Genomic DNA, 17,387 nt, shown 5'->3' on the forward strand with positions numbered 1-17,387 from the left:
CCAGAAACAACACACTCACAGCCACAGCCTCTTACCTTCCCAAAACCCCTTTTTCTCCTGTGACTTCTCAGAGGAAGGTAAACACCCTTTCGCAGTGTCAGAAATGCGATTTCATTCTGCTGCGATGGCAAGTACTGGCGTCTGGCTCTTTTTTTCACCCCCTTTCTTCTTCTTCTTCTCCCCCTCCCTCTGTTCCCACATCTGGATCCCAGTTCCTCATTTATTTATGTGGTCTCCCTTGTTTTTGTGGGACTTTAAAAGTCCTCTACCTTGTTCACTTGGCAGTTTCTCCACAAATCTGATGAGGTCTACAATTACATTTCGCCATAACTGGTCAACTCAGCAATTACATGCTTGACCACAAATTCTCTCCAAAATACAGTGCTGCGGCTCATATGGCAGACAGAAATAGAATAGTTTTCATGTCTGTTTGGACGGCCGCCCAGCTGAAACTATGCTCCGCTGCTTGACTGACAGAGGGATGTGGGCTTTTTCTCCCCAAGAAAAACCTTAAGGTCACAAATCCTTACGAAAGACCGAGGGAGCTCCTTCCAGTTGAGCTACCAGTACCTCAGTTAAGCTGCGAGGAGAGAGGAGCTCGCAGGGCACTGGTAGAGGCTTGCTCCTCGACAATGAAAACTCCTGGGGACACTTAACCTTTACGACGCTGACCTGTGGCTGGGGTAAGTCTGGCAAACACTCCCCTCGTGTTTACTCCCTGGGGGGGGTCTATTACTACCTGGTGTCTGACTAAGTCCTGGGTGGCATCATTTGCCTCATGCTCACTCACCTCGAAGCTCATAGAGAGCTCAGGGCATCTTTGAGACCGTTTCTCACTGTTTATCGCTGTTACTGTGTTAGTTGATTCATTGACTCTGTAAGCCACATTACAATAGTGTCTCCCATGGCAATGCTATCTTCATCTGCAGGTCAGGATATTTAACTGGAGATGAAGTTAGTGTCCGTCAGGGGCGCACGGTGGTAGCGCCAAAACTGATATTTTAATGGAGTAACTTTTTGCCTAAATCACAGACAGGCATTGCAGTTGTAAATACTACATAACAGCACTGTAACATAGTGTACCGACGTTGATTAGGTGGCAAGAACAAAAGTAATAACATTGTTATTACAAGGGTAAAAGCTCGGTGCATTACAAAGCAGAACAGATTATTGTTGAAAGTGGGACTATCACTTAAATGTTGTTCTGCCATTATTACCAGGCAACCCATCCCATCGCTACAATATCTATAATGGTGTTGTCATTCAAATGTACCGTACCACTCCAAAGTTTGGACACACCCACTCATTCAAGGGTTTTTCTTTATTTTGACTATTTTCTACATTGTAGAATAAATCAAAACTATGAAATAACACATTTGGAATAATTTAGTAACGAAAAAAGTGTCAAATAATTCAAAATAAATGTTATATTTGAGTTCTTTAAAGTAGCCACCCTATGCCTTGATGACAGCTTTGTAAACTCTTGCCATTCTCTCAACCAGCTTCACGAGGTATTCACCTGGAATGCATTTCAGTTTACAGGTGTGCCTTGTTAACAGTTCATTTGTGGAATTTCTTTCCTTCTTAATGCGTTTGAGCCAATCAATTGTGTTGTGACAAGGTAGGGGTCATATACAGAAGATAGCCCTATTTTGTAAAATACCAAGTCCATATTATGGCACGAACAGGCTCAAATAAGCAAAGAGAAACAACAGTCTATTATTACTTTAAGACATGAAGGTCAGTCAATCTGGAAATGTCAAGAACTTTTAATGTTTCTACAAATGCAGTTACAAAAACCATCAAGCGCTATGATGAAACTGGCCCTCATGAGGACCGCCACAGGAAAGGAAGATCCAAAGGACGGAAAAGGATAAGTTACCAGCCTCAGAAATTGCAGCCAAAATATATGCTTCACAGAGTTCAAGTAACAGACTCATCTCAACTTGAACTTTTCAGAGGAGACTATGTGAATCAGGCCTTCATGGTTGAATTGCTCCAAAGAAACCACTACTAAAGGACACCAATTGCTTGGGCCAAGAAACACAAGCAATGGACATTAGACCAGTGGAATTCTGTCCTTTGGTCTGATGAGTCGAAATTTGAGATTTGTAGTTCCAAATGCCGTGTCTTTGTGAGACGCAGAGTGGGTGAACGGATTATCTCCGCATGTGTGGTTCCCACCCTGAAGCATGAAGGAGGAGGTGTGATGGTGTCACTGTCAGTAATTTATTTAGAATTCAAGGCACACTTAACCAACGTGTCTATAACAGCATTCTGCAGAGATACGCCATTCCATCTGGTTTGCTCTTAGTGGGACTGTCATTTGTTTTTCAACAAGACAATGACCCAACACACCTCCAGGCTGTGTAAGGGCTATTTCACCAAGAAGGAGAGTGATGGAGTGCTGCATCAGATTATCTGGCTTCCACAATTACCTAACCTCAACCCAATTGAGATGGTTTGGGATGAGTTGGACCGCAGAGTGAAGGAAAAGCAGCCAACAAGTGCTCAGCATATGTGGGAACTCCTTCAAGACTGTAGGAAAAGCATTCCAGGTGAAGCTGGTTGAGAGAATGCCAAGACTGTGCAAAGCTGTCATCAAGGCAAAGGGTGGCTACTTTGAAGAATCTCAAATAGAAAATATATTTTGATTTGTTTAAGACTTTTTTGGTTACTACTTGATTCCATATGTGTCATTTCTTAGTTTTGGTGTCGTCACTATTACTCTACAAAGAAATGAGTCGGTGTGTCCAAACTTTTGACTGGTACTGTATTTGAGAAGTGTTTGGGTATAGTAAGTGCTATTCTCTGCACAGTCAAACTGAGAGACAAAGATTCACACCACTCGTAACAGTACAGGGAATCATGTGCCCTAACAGAGATACTGCCAACTCACTGCGCCCCCACCTCGCCCATACATCCCCCAACTTGCCAAATGCTGCCAACAAGACAACATCATGGCCTACCCTTCCTCTCATAGAGCAATATGTGCCAGGCCAAACCACTCAGTGGATCCAGTTCTCTCTCTCTGTTTCCCTCCATAGAAAATATGCTTTGTGTGTGCTTTTCCAGAGTCATGCCCGGGCTGAAAACCACTGAGAGGCCACGGCTGGCTGGAGTCTGTAAATCTGTGGAGTGGGTGTGGGTGGATGTGGACGCCAGCTTTGTTTGCTGTGGAAGATGACAGTGATTATAGTGATGCTAATGATACTGATGAGTAGGCAACAATGATAGGTCTGTGTGTGTGTGTGTGTGTGTGTGTGTGTGTGTGTGTGTGTGTGTGTGTGTGTGTGTGTGTGTGTGTGTGTGTGTGTGTGTGTGTATGCCACGTGCATGCATACGTTCATGGCTGTGTGTTATTTGGATCCACTGGCTGCTTGCCTGCCACATTAGAAGAGAGTCTCTCTCATTCTTCTCAGGCCTGTTGAACAGCTGGGAAGGGGAGTGGCCTGCCTAACTAACTAACGTGACCCAACCGTGTAGGTGTGGCCCCTAGGTCTGGCTCCTGACTCTACTACCATACTGTTTAATTAGCTTCTCTCTATGGGTGGGGTAATTGGTAGCTTCTATCATGACCCTCCACCCGTAGTAATCATAAGAGAGCTATGATGGGATAATGTGTTGTCGTCGCCTTTGTCAGATCATGGGTATAGCACGATTGTTGTGGGTGTGGCTGAGTCCAGTGGCGAATACTATAATTGGAACCCATTATGTTGCAGCTTACTTAAATGTGTTTCATTACAGCGGTGGAAAAAGTACCCAAGGGTCCTACTTGAGTAAAAGTAAAGATACCTTAATAGAAAATGACTCAAGTAAATGTGAAAGTCACCCAGTAAAATACTACTTGAGTAAAAGTCTAAAAGTGTTTGGTTTCAAAATATACTTGAGTATCAAAAGTAAATGTAGTTGCTAAAATATACTTATGTATTGAAAGTAAAAGTTAAAGTATAAATCATTTCAAATCCTCTGCATTAAACAAACTAGACGGCAACATTTTATTTTTATTATTTTTATTTACGGATAGCCACACCAACACTCAGACATCATTTACAAACGAAGCATTTGTGTTTCGTGAGTCCGCGAGATCAGAGGCAGGGATAGGGATGACCAGGGATGTTCTCTTGATAAGTGCGTGAATTGGACCATTTTCCTGTCCTGCTAAGCATTCAAAATGTAACGAGTACTTTTGGGTGTCAGGGAAAATGTATGGAGTAAAAAGTACATTATTTTCTTTAGGAATGCAGTGTAAAAGTAAAAGTAGTTAAACATGTGAATAGTGAAGTAAAGATACCCCAAAACACTACTTAAGTAAAAATACTTTAAAGTACTACTTGAGTACTTTACCCCACTGTTTTATTGTAATGTTTAATTTAGCTGGAAACGTGGTGCTTCTTGTAGCTAAGCTACCAGAGCAGGTTCCTCCAGGTAATAAATGGAGTTCGAAGCTTTACAGAAACATTTCAAATAACAAAAACGTTCAAATATCCTTGTCAATAAAAGTATACTAAATATACCATTAAAGGGCGGGATTAAAAAGACACAGATTTAACCTAATCCAGGACAAAAAAAGATTTCTCAATGGAGAATTATTATTTTTTGACCAGGGAAAAGGCTTCATCTGTGACTGGGAAACTGGCCCATAGAGTTAATGTTTTATGGTTATCTTCTTAGATTGGCGAGCTGTTGTTTTCTATCACCATGAATTCTGACCTTCAATGATAAGAGATTGGCCTCCAGTTAGCATTTTGCCATGCCCATGACTCACGTTTTTAGCTGTGTCTGGACGTGGCAAGTATCTTTTTCCACAAGTGGCTACTTTCCATCCTTCCCGGTTGTTATTCTGTCTCTCCTCTTCTGTCTTGCATCTGTGTGGCCGAAGCGTGAGTCAAGGCGAGGTCAGTTCGGGTTTCGCTCCGTGCTGTCTGGCGTCCCTTGGCTTAATCCATTGCTCACATGGTGTCGGCCTGCTCTCGTCTTCACATTTCCAACCCAAGCTAATACTGTGTTTTTTCTCAGGGCCCGTATTCATAAAGCATCTCAGTCTCAGAGTGCTGATCTAGGATCATTTTTTCCTTTTAGGTCATAATAAATAAGATTATATGGACAGGAAGGGACCTGATCCTAGATCAGCACTCCTACTCTGAGGTTTCACAGATTTCTCCTTCAAGCCTGACTCAAAGTCAGAATACGCTCTGAAACTTTGTCAGACCTCTTTTCTCTTCTCTTGACATGTTTTTATGGAATCGTCCACTGCCAAAAGAGTAAGTTAGTGCAATCCCTGATGAATTGCAAATGTTTCAAAAGTTGGCAACAACTGAAGTGGTTAGCTGTGTTTAAAGACACAGTCATGCTGCTATTAGTCATGACAATACTTTGCCAGGTTAGCAGAACGTCCCTACATGAAACTCCATACGCAAAATACAAACTTGGTCTTCTGTTCGGTTTCATCAAGCTTCTCGAAGGACCAATTGAAAGCAGAGACGAGAGCCGGAAACATTCCAGACAGGCATTGCCATGACAACAAGCCGGTTGACTCCCAGCTGTTGACTTTTAACCCCGGGAAGGAGTTCAATGTATTGCCCTCCACATGGAGCCAGATGCCTGTGTCTGTCACTAATAATAAACCAGTAGGCTAGCATTACAAGAGCTAGCCTCCGCTTACATGCTAACTGCTAACCAGCTAAAGACAAGACACCTAATCAATTGCAGACAAACGTTACCTAATGGGCCTGCCAAGGTTAGCATGAGATTCTGCTGTCATTTTTATTTGGATGACAGGCATTAACCGTTGGACATCTCTGGTTTCTTTATTGTGGACAGTTGGGCTGTTGATGCATCGGTGAGAGAAGGGTAGCCTAGTGGTTAGAGCGTTGGACTAGTAACTGAAAGGTTGCAAGTTCAAATCCCCGAGCTGACAACGTACAAATCTGTTGTTCTGCCCCTGAACAGGTAGTTAACCCACTATTACTAGGCTGTCATTGGAAATAAGAATTTGTTCTTAACTGACTTGGAGTAAAATATAAATAAAAAGGGAGCTTGTGACTCAGTGACTCAGTGGAGGCTCTCCCCATTGTGGGGTTCAATTAAGAGAGTGCACGTCTACTCTTCCATGTAGTGGTGCGCACACTGGTTGAATCTTCAATGTATTGTGACGTGGAAAATACATTGGATTAAATTGAATTTTCTACCAGCGTTGTAACCATTGAAATTCATTGGGTGGTTGAAATCATGTAGAATTTTATTAGACATATTTTATTTGACCTTGTTTCAATGTTGATAGCAAGATGGTATGTTTGAATCAATGTCATGCTGTCTACTGAAATAAAGAGGTATATTGAAATACAGTATATTGTGAAGCTACAGTAAAGCAACTTCTGCCTGAATAGGGATTCCTACTGGTATATGAGGGGTATTGCACTTCAGTGAGAACAAGTCTAGCATCCAGATGACTACCTCTGTCCCCTGCTTAGCTTTGGAAGCAAACTGTGTTACTTTCAGCTGAGCTGTCACGTGGACCAGTGGAGACTGCTGAGAGGAGGACGGCTCATAATAATGTCTGGAACGGACTCAACGGAACGGGATCGAACACATCAAACACATGGGGTTTCATGTGGTTGATACCATTCCATTGACTCCATTCCAGCCATTATTATGAGACGTCCTCCCCTCAGCAGTCTCCACTGATGTCAACCCATTTAGACAGTGATCATCTTCCACACTCATTTGAGACTACTTAAATGACATTGAATATATAGTTGAATGTAACTCCTATCCTTTTTCTCACACAAGCTGTATGTGAATGTACATTTGGAGTGATGTTGGGTTAATGTAGGCTACTTTGACATCTGATTTTCCCAACAAAGGACACCATCATTTCAACGCGGAGCTAGGTATACTATCATTCATCCATGGTTGATTGGATTGGATGTTTAGAAGTTTAGAAGTAGTTACCATTAGCCCTATAAATAGGATGCCAAATGCGTAATATTAATAATACACTTTTACCTTTGCATATTGTCTTGTGTATATGAAGGACGGTTGGTTGTTATTCATATGTTGGTTTCATGTCTCCATCTCAACCAAAAAAATTAAAGTTGAAAAATAGAACTAAATCAAATCAAACATTATTTGAAGTGCATTTAAAGTTTGATAGATTTTTGGTTGAGATGGAGACGTGAATCCTACATATCAATAACTAATTTATATACAAACAGGATATTGTGAACGCAACCAAATATCAACACTTGAAGGAGATGTATCTTCTGCTTGGATAGTACAGTGCCTTCAGAAAGTATTCATACCGCTGGACTTATTCCACATTTTGTTGTGTTACAGACGAAATTCATAATGGATTAAATCTTTTTAATTTTCTTACCCATATACACAATACTCCATAATGACAAAGTGAAAACATGTTTTTAGAAATGTTTGCAAATTTATTGGAAATGAAATACAGAAATATCTAATTTACATAAGTATTCACGCCAATTTGCTATGACACTCCAAATGGAGCTCAGGTGCATCTAATTTCCTTTGATCATCCTTAAGATGTGGTCAAGTAATGATAAAGAAAGAAACACACCTGTCTATATAAGGTCCAACAGTTGACGGTGCATGTCAGAGCAGAATCTAAACCATGAAGTCCAAGGAGGTAGAAATGTGATGAGGCATATATCTGGGAAGGATATAAAATAATTTCAAGAGTGTTGAAAGTTTCCAAGAGCACAGTGGTCTCCAAAAATATGGAATAAACCAAACTCTGCCTAGAGCTGGAGTTTGCAGAAAGACAGATCATTAGGCAAAAGACCCTGTGGTCTGATGAGACAAAAATGTAACTATTTCACCTGAATACGAAGGGCTATTTCTGTAGAAAACCAGGCACAGCTCATCACCCGTCTAACACCATCCCTACCATGAAGCATGGTGGTGGCAGCATCATACTATGGGGATGCTTTTCAGCGGCAGCGAGTGGGAGACAGGTAAGAATAGAGGGAACAATAAATGGAGCCAACCGCAGGAATATCCTTGATGAGAACCTGCTTCAGAGTACCACCGGCTGTGGCGAAGATTTATGTTCCAACAGGACAACGAGCCCATGCATACAGTCCTTGAGTAGCCCAGCCAAAGCCCAGACTTGAATCCCATTGAAAATCCACAGCTAACAGAGCTTGAGAAAATCCCCCCCTCTCTGTAACTATTCCCCAGGTTGTTGCTGTAAATGATAATGTGTTCTCAGTCAACTTACCTGCTAAAATAAGGGTTAAATAAAATAAAGAATGGTATAAAATCCCCAAATCCAGACGTGCAAACGCAGCATTTTTCTATCAACATTGAAACAAGGAATACACAACGAGGTCCTTGTTTTTGAAAGTAAACCACATTTTTTGTCCATTAAAATAACACCAAATTGATCAGAAATAGTGTAGACATTGTTAATGTTGTAAATTACTATTGTTGCTGGACATGGCAGATTTTTTTATGAAATATCTACATAGGAGTACAGAGGCCCATTATCAGCAACCATCACTCCTGTGTTCCAATGGCACATTGTGTTAGCTAATCCAAGTTTATCATTTTAAAAGGCTAATTGATCATTAGAAAACCCTTTTGCAATCATGTTAGCACAGCTGAAAACTGTCCTTCTGATTAAAGAAGCAATAAAACTGTTCTTCTTTAGACTAGTTGTGTATCTGGAGCATCAGCATTTGTGGGTTCAATTACAGGCTCAAAATGGCCAGAAACAAAGACCTTTCTTCTGAAACTTGTGTCCATTCTTGTTCAAAGAATTGAAGGCTATTCCATGCGAGAAATTGCCAAGAAACTGAAGATCTGATACCACGCTATAAAAATATAGAATATAAAGAGGATTGGGAGGCCCTGGTGCACAACTGAGCAAGAGGACAAGTACATTAGAGTGTCTAGTTCACCTCACAAGTCCTCAACTGGCAGCTTCAATAAATAGTACCCGCAAATCATCGGTCTCAACATCAACAGTGAAGAGGCGACTCCGGGTTTGCTGGCCTTCTAGGCAGAGTTGCAAAGAAAAAGCCATATCTCAGACTGGCCAATAAAACGAAAAGATTAAGATGAGCAAAAGAACACTGGACCGAGGAACTCTGCCTAGAAGGCCAGCATCCCGGAGTCGCCTCTTCACTGTTGACGATGAGACTGGTGTTTTGCGGGTACTATTTAATGAAGCTGCCAGTTGTGGACTTGTGAGGCGTCTGTTTCTCAAACTAGACACTGTAATGTACTTGTCCTCTTGCTCAGTTGTGCAGTTGTGTATTCATATTACAGTGAGCGTAGTTTCAAAATGTAAGTCCACTCTCTTTGTCTCTCCCGCTCTTTCTTTCCCCACTGCCTTTCCATTTGTGTAACAAGCTGTCATATCGTGTCAGTTCACGAGGGACTTTTATCTCATGTAAGTGTGTATGGTATTCTGTGTTACAGTTTTTGACAATTGCTTACACGTGATTTCTGAAACTATGGCTCCTTTTCTTTAGACTCTACACACAAAACACACAACATGCAACACGTCACGCATCTCTTGCAAAACCAAACACTTCATTAAAAACTATTTTAACTCTTCTCAAAACGTTGTTTTTGCGTCAACTCTACACGCAAACCATCAAATGACTAGCTCTTACACACGCCAACTACACACAGATGTGACAAATGTAAAACCCTACTATCTTGTGTCTTTTGCATGTTCAGTGTTCAGTGTACAGAGTCCACGGCAGTTTGTCGTAGCTCTCACACGTACATGTATGTGCACAAATATATACAGTATGTATGCATATTCAGTATATATTTACACTATAAACAGAAATGCAAGGGGGGGTGGAATAAAACGTGTTTCTTTCTCAAAACATTGTATTTTCATCCAGATTTCGGGATGAACAGTAACAGATACAGTAGAATATAAGCAAATATGCTTGTTACTATAAAGAAAAGAACTATTAGGGTGCATTCTGTCTCCTATTTGGGCCATAGCACCTCATCAACGTCACAAGCGATGTTCTCTCTGGCTAAACAGCGGGGGAAGTAGCGTCTGGAGTGGCGTATCCAGCCCTGGCACGCCCCCTTGTCTATGTCACCACAGGCCTCCTCCATCGCCTGGAGAAGGGGTATGCGTTGGTGGGGTTGGCGATCGTATACCTTCCAACGCCACGCCGAAAATAACTCTTCTATTGGGTTTAGAAATGGAGAATATGGTGGCAGGTTGAGCATCAAAACTTGCGGATGGTCAATGAACCAGTTGCAGACCAGAGCGGCCCGGTGGAAACTTACGTTGTCCCAGATGACAACACACCAGGACTGCTCTGGCCCATTCCTCTGGTCATTGGGAATGAGGATATAATGCAGGGTGTCAAGGAAGGTGATAATGTGGGCAGTATTGTAAGGACCAAGACTGGCATGATGATGAAGGACACCGTTCCGACTAATGGCTGCACACAATGTGATGTTGCCACCACGGGACAATGACGATGGCGCGGTGTCCAATGAGGTTTCTTCCCCTGCGTCTTGTTTTGGCTAGGTTAAAACTGACCTCATCAACCTAAACTAAATCATGATGCACTGCAGCAGCATCTAGTTCCATAGCTCTCTGAAACAGATAAAACATTATTGTATGACAGTATGAATAGACAGAGCAGTCAATATGTAGCACAATACACTGGAATACAATACCAATGACAGGATAGTGTAGCTTTCTTGTACGTATTTATAGCGCAGTTGTTTCACTCTGTCAGAATTCCGCTCAAATGGTACTCTGTAGAGCTGTTTCATAGGAATCTGATGGCGTTTCAGGATACTCACCCTATTTATGTTACTGAATGTTGTGTTGTCAGTGATGTGGTGTTGCAGTTGGCGTAAACGTATGCTGTTGTTTGAAATGACCATATTCCCGTAGGTTTATTACTATATTATTATAGTAATAATATTATTATAGTAATATTATTATTTATTGTTCTCATTTCGAAATGTCCGGATGACACTTTCTGCAGTGCAACGGCTCAAGTTAGGCTGGACCCTCCGCCCAACCTCCCTGAAACTCAAACCACGGTTGACCACATGGTCAACCAAAGTGGCCCGGATCTCATCTGTGATTGTTCTCCTTCCTCCTCGTTCTTGTCCTCTTCCTCCTCCTCCTCGTCCTCCTCCTTGTCCTCGTCCCCCTCTTACTCTCACTCCTCTTCCTCTAACCCTCTCTCCAAAATTGGCCTCCATTGTTGTCCAAACCAAGAAAGCCATCTTGAAGCCTATTTATAGTGCTCAAGCTCTGATTTCTAAGTGAAGAAATTTGCTATGTGTTTTCACACGTGAGCGAGCACTGGGTGTAGGTAGTCGATAAAAGAGTGTGGCATTTTGAATGGAAGTGTTTCCCAAACAAAACACAAGACCTGTTAGTTTTGAATGATATGTCTAATGAACTGTGTTTAGTGTTTTGCAAAAAAGTGTGTTTTACAATTGCAAACTGAGTGTAAAGCCGATAATGTGCTTGCAGTTTTGCGGACTTGGTCTGAAGATTAGATAATTAGTTAATGGTTTCACTGAGTGTGCCTCAAGTACCACTTTTAGTGTCTAAGCGATTGTAAAAAACTTTATTATTTAGTTAGTTAATAAATAAATTGGTGTAGTACTGAATATTCAAAAGGGCTAGGGTTCTTGTGGATCCAGGGATATTGCGACAATCAGAATGAGACTGATGAGGTAATAATAAATAATTGACTGTAATTGATGTAAGAGATATTTATGAATCTTTAGAGTTTAAGTCGGGAGATAGTAACTCTGGAAATATCTTTTCCCATGGTGCCCCAAATTCCAAATTAGTTAATTGTTACATGATCAATTGAATTGAGTAATAATTAAATGTAGTAGTTCATTATTCAATAAATAGCAGTCATCACATTAATGATAGTCACGTCACGACAGAATATAGGATGAAAAATATGAAAATGTTTTTTACATTTATACGTGGAATTTTCAACGCACTTTCAACATATACATAGTTCTGATGATTATTTTAACAACAAACTAGTAATGTGAAGTCAATATATTTAAGTTGAAGTTTTACCCTTATTTCAATGTTTACAACGCAGGTTGAAATGAGAAAAAACACAGTACTACTGTAGTTGGTGACTTTAAAACAGTACTACTGTAGTTGGTGACTTTAAAAACAGTACTACTGTAGTTGGTGACTTTAAAAACAGTACTACTGTAGTTGGTGACTTTAAAAACAGTACTACTGTAGTTGGTGACTTTAAAAACAGTACTACTGTAGTTGGTGACTTTAAAACAGTACTACTGTAGTTGGTGACTTTAAAAACAGTACTACTGTAGTTGGTGACTTTAAAAACAGTACTACTGTAGCTGGTGACTTTAAAACAGTACTACTGTAGTTGGTGACTTTAAAAACAGTACTACTGTAGTTGGTGACTTTAAAAACAGTACTACTGTAGTTGGTGACTTTAAAAACAGTACTACTGTAGTTGGTGACTTTAAAAACAGTACTACTGTAGCTGGTGACTTTAAAAACAGTACTACTGTAGTTGGTGACTTTAAAAACAGTACTACTGTAGCTGGTGACTTTAAAAACAGTACTACTGTAGTTGGTGACTTTAAAAACAGTACTACTGTAGTTGGTGACTTTAAAAACAGTACTACTGTAGTTGGTAACTTTAAAACAGTACTACTGTAGTTGGTGACTTTAAAAACAGTACTACTGTAGTTGGTGACTTTAAAAACAGTACTACTGTAGTTGTAGTTGACTTTAAAAACAGTACTACTGTAGTTGGTGACTTTAAAAACAGTACTACTGTAGTTGGTGACTTTAAAACAGTACTACTGTAGTTGGTGACTTTAAAAACAGTACTACTGTAGTTGGTGACTTTAAAAACAGTACTACTGTAGTTGGTGACTTTTACTACTGTAGCTGGTGACTTTAAAAACAGTACTACTGTAGTTGGTGACTTTAAAAACAGTACTACTGTAGCTGGTGACTTTAAAAACAGTACTACTGTAGTTGGTGACTTTAAAAACAGTACTACTGTAGCTGGTGACTTTAAAAACAGTACTACTGTAGTTGGTGACTTTAAAAACAGTACTACTGTAGTTGGTGACTTTAAAACAGTACTACTGTAGCTGGTGACTTTAAAAACAGTACTACTGTAGTTGGTGACTTTAAAACAGTACTACTGTAGTTGGTGACTTTAAAAACAGTACTACTGTAGTTGGTGACTTTAAAAACAGTACTACTGTAGTTGGTGACTTTAAAAACAGTACTACTGTAGTTGGTGACTTTAAAAACAGTACTACTGTAGTTGGTGACTTTAAAACAGTACTACTGTAGCTGGTGACTTTAAAAACAGTACTACTGTAGTTGGTGACTTTAAAACAGTACTACTGTAGCTGGTGACTTTAAAAACAGTACTACTGTAGTTGGTGACTTTAAAAAAAATACAATGTATTTTCCATGTTGATTCCATGTCACAATACTTTGTCAAATTAAGTTGAAACAACATTGATTCAACCAGTGTTTGCCGTGTGGGGAGTTTCCTCCTACAGTATGTTACTCCTCTGCCCACCTCCCTCTCTAGCTACCTCGTCTGCCTCTTTCTGTACCTCTTGTCTTTCCCCCTCTGTCTCCTCTTCTCTCTCTACCTCCTTTGTTTCCCCTTCTCTCTCTACCTCCTTTGTTTCCCCTTCTCTCTCTACCTCCTTTGTTTCCCCTTCTCTCTCTACCTCCTTTGTTTCCCCTTCTCTCCCTGCCTCCTTTGTTTCCCCCTCTCTCCCTTTCTACTTCCACTGCCTGTCTCTAAACCCCCCCTCTCTCTAAGCTCTGATTGGAAAGGTGGAAGAGGTCTATGAGCTGGAAGGTCTTTTGTATTGGACTATTGGGAGATGGAGTAGGGGAACTTTTCAGTTGAGTGAGTGGGTGAACATAGAAATCCATTGTGTGTGTGCAGTACATATAAGGGTCATGTCTATCTATCTCCTCCTTACAGCGAGTGTTGATGCAGTGGAGGGTTCCTCAGGGAGTCTTGAGAGGAGACTTCTCACCTGCATCGCAAATGGAACACTATTCCCTATGTAGTGCACTACTTTGGAACAGGGACCATAGGGCTCTATTCAAAAGTAGTTCACTATAACGGGAATAGGGTGACATATGGGATGCAGCCCTCCTCATTCTCTCCTCTAGTTTCAATGGTAGTGAATGAAGAAGTGTGTTTCCCATGATCTCCGCCCGTACCTTACCTTCTGGGAATGTGCCTGTTCACATCAAACGAGACAAGACTGAGTGTGTGACCTCTACACACACACGTTTCATTTGAAACACCAGAGGTGTTTTTGAAGTGGTGTGTGTGCTTAGCGGTTATGTGCCAAGGGTTTTGTACATGCCCAGCGAATTTTCAGACTAAATTTACTTATCTCATTGACCCAATGCGTGCCCCATTTACCATGGGCTTTTGATTGTGTGGTGGAATAACCCCCCCCAAAAAAAAAACTGAATTCTACCTTGGCTCTGAAGTGATGCCTGTGTTTATTGGCACGAGTAGGAACTGGGCATAGGACTTAACCCCCTCTCCACCTACATACACAATTCACCCCCCTCCTCTAATGTCAACCAGCTGGGCCCCGGAGAATCATTTCCGAGTTGCAAAGGTTCGTACTGCCCCGCCCCTTTCCCCTCCCTCTCCTCCTCCCCTTCCCTACACTTTCATGCCCTCAAGCTTTCTGTGTGTCCCTTTAATGTAGGATTGATTCCACACCCAATGAGGAACCCAACACAGTATCCACACAGTACAAACGTATGGTTTGGGCATGGGATATGAGGGGCATTATCTACATGGCAGGTGTCAGTGGGTGGGGATGGATGGATGGACAGCGGGTTGTACAGTAAATCTGGCCTATGGATTGATCGCTCTTGACTCCTGTGTTTTGTAGGTCTGCCGTAACCACAGGCAGCAAACTGTGGCAAAGCTATTGCAAAGGCACTCAATCTACCCGGGGAGCAGTGTCGCGGCAACTCCAAAGGCATTGGGAAGAGATTTACAGTAGAAGATTGAACCAAAATGGTGTTGTCTGCGATGGATGACAATTTACTTCAAAGGACCTTTTGGTTTGATCTCTTTCTTGCCATGGGAGACGAACACACCAATCTCATAAAACCTTACCAGAAATATTACGCTGTGGCGTATTAGTGCTTGATTTTTTTTCATAATGTGGCCATTGTTTCATCAATGCCTGTGAATTCAGGTGGTCTCAAATGGTGTCGATACGTTTCCTGGCTAAATGTTCAGTACAAATGTGTCAATGCTGTTACCTGGCAACATTTTCAGTTCAAAGCCATCTTATTCATCAGGTGATGTCTTCATGCCCAAAGGCCTTAATACCAGCATGTGTCAAGTTGACTATACACTCTTAGTAAAAAAAAGGTGCCATCTACAACCTAAAAGGGTTCTTTGGCTGTCCCTATAGGAGAACCTTTTGGAGAACCATTTTTGGTTCCAGGTAGAATTTTTGTGTGTTCCATGTCGAATCCTTTCCACAGAGGGTTTTCCTCAAAACCCAAAAAGGGTTCTCCTATGGGGACAACCGAAGAACTCTTTTGGAACCAGTGGAGGCTGCAGAAGGGAGGATGGCTCATAATAATTGCTTAAACCCTTTTTTCTAATAGTGCACTACCCCACTACCTGACCATGTGATAACTGGTCTCCAATAATGACGTATAACAGGACTCTGTCACCTATGTGCCATGTGTTATGTGGTCTCGTTCGATCTCTCTCTACCCCATTCATTATTAATAAGAAGCTCCTTGTGTTTTTCCTCCCCTCCGTTAGTCGGTGTCAGGTACAGCAACAATCTCCTCCATTGGATCGAGGCTCAGGATTCATTTGCAGCTTAAGAGTGTGTCTCAAATGGCACACTATTGCCAACAATAGTGCTCTACTTTTGGACAGAGCCCAATGGGCCCTGGTCAAACGTAGTGCACCATATAGGGAATAGGGTGCCATTTGGGAAGCAGATTTCGACTTTCGTAGTCTCCCTGCTGCTTAGAGCCATTCAGGGCCTCTGTTAGCTGTGTGTTAGGCTGTGGCGCGGCTTCTCTCTCACGTTATATGTATTTAGCCCACTATTTTTGATGGACGGGGGATCCTAGAATGCACTCGGATATTTCTCTTGGCTTGCCGGTCATCTTTCAGAAGGTAATTACATCATCATCCACTATTTTCTAAAGTCAACGATTTATCTATTTATTATTGACCGTTAGGTATTAAAATGACAGTGTGTCTGTTTGAGCAGCCTTGTGGTAAAGCTATTGCCCGAGTTGTATTTGGAAAAAAGGGTGAATCGTTGGCTCTTGGTGTCCAAGCAGATGAGATGGTTGGGAAACACTTTGCGCTGACACTCACTTTGAAGCAGAGGTTCTATCATCATATCTGTCTATGCTTGTTAGTGTGACGTTTAACAGAGCAGCTGACCTCAGAGCACACTTGTGTTTATGTGCCTTTGTATGGCTGGCTGTGTGTGTGTGTGTGTGTGTGTGTGTGTGTGTGTGTGTGTGTGTGTGTGTGTGTGTGTGTGTGTCTGTGTCTGTGTCTATGTCTGTGTGTGTGTGCACGAGCGTGTCTATGTAACCTGACCCAGGCTGATCTCATTCTCCGAGTTACATAAGGAGAGCAGGTTGCTATGAGATCTTCGGGAGAGAGCAGACCACTATAGGCAGCAGACCACTATAGGCAGCAGACCACTGGTCCTCTGATACGATGCCTTCGGAAATGATTCTCCGGGGGCCAAATACGTCACATGGTTTTTGGTAGACCACTGTCGGCCTGACTTGACCATACAAGGATGTCCTCTTATTTAGTCAAATCAATCTCTGACTGGAGCGTTGAGTTGTCCTCTCCCAAACTGGTGACTGACAAGGCTCCAGAGGGTAATTAGGAATTATTGTGGCATACAAGAGAAAACCAAATCTGCGGGACTCTCTCCAAAGCCTCATTACGGTGTGTTTTTACAGATCTTTTGTGTGTAGCCAGAAGTGGAACTAGAACTTTTGTGCGGTGTGCGAAGATTGTGTTTTCTATGTGTGTGTGTGTGTGACAGTTACAAAATTGTCACAATCGAAAGGCCAGAAAACCCTGATTTCCCTTTGTTGCAAAAGAGAAAGCTATTCAGGGCAGTGAAGGAAAGTGACCTGGCTGGTCTAGCAGTATGCTGCAGCCTCTGTCACATCTACAGTGTCGGCATAGGTTCAAATCCGGCCTATTGCCGTTTGACACAACTTCTCGCTATCTGTCAACCTCTCTACCTGTTCAATACAATCTGAAAATTCCATAAAATACATATTTTTTTTAAATATGGAGAGACAGGATTATGCA

General features: G+C 41.6%; 1 protein-coding gene across 2 annotated transcripts in view; it reads left to right on the plus strand.

Moving 5' to 3' along the window:
- Positions 1-277: 277 nt before the first annotated feature.
- LOC112218245 (INSC spindle orientation adaptor protein) overlaps positions 278-17,387 on the plus strand; it is a 91,058-nt gene continuing 73,948 nt past the window's right edge. Inside the window, exon 1 of one of the 2 annotated variants that reach the window (XM_024378883.2) lies at positions 278-683. The gene's annotated coding sequence lies outside the window, so the exon portion shown is untranslated. The remainder of the gene's footprint in view (positions 684-17,387) is intronic. The other variant, XM_024378881.2, reaches the window with a different exon arrangement.

This window comes from Oncorhynchus tshawytscha, linkage group LG19, assembly GCF_018296145.1.
Source record: "Oncorhynchus tshawytscha isolate Ot180627B linkage group LG19, Otsh_v2.0, whole genome shotgun sequence".
Taxonomy (NCBI): Eukaryota; Metazoa; Chordata; class Actinopteri; order Salmoniformes; family Salmonidae; genus Oncorhynchus; species Oncorhynchus tshawytscha.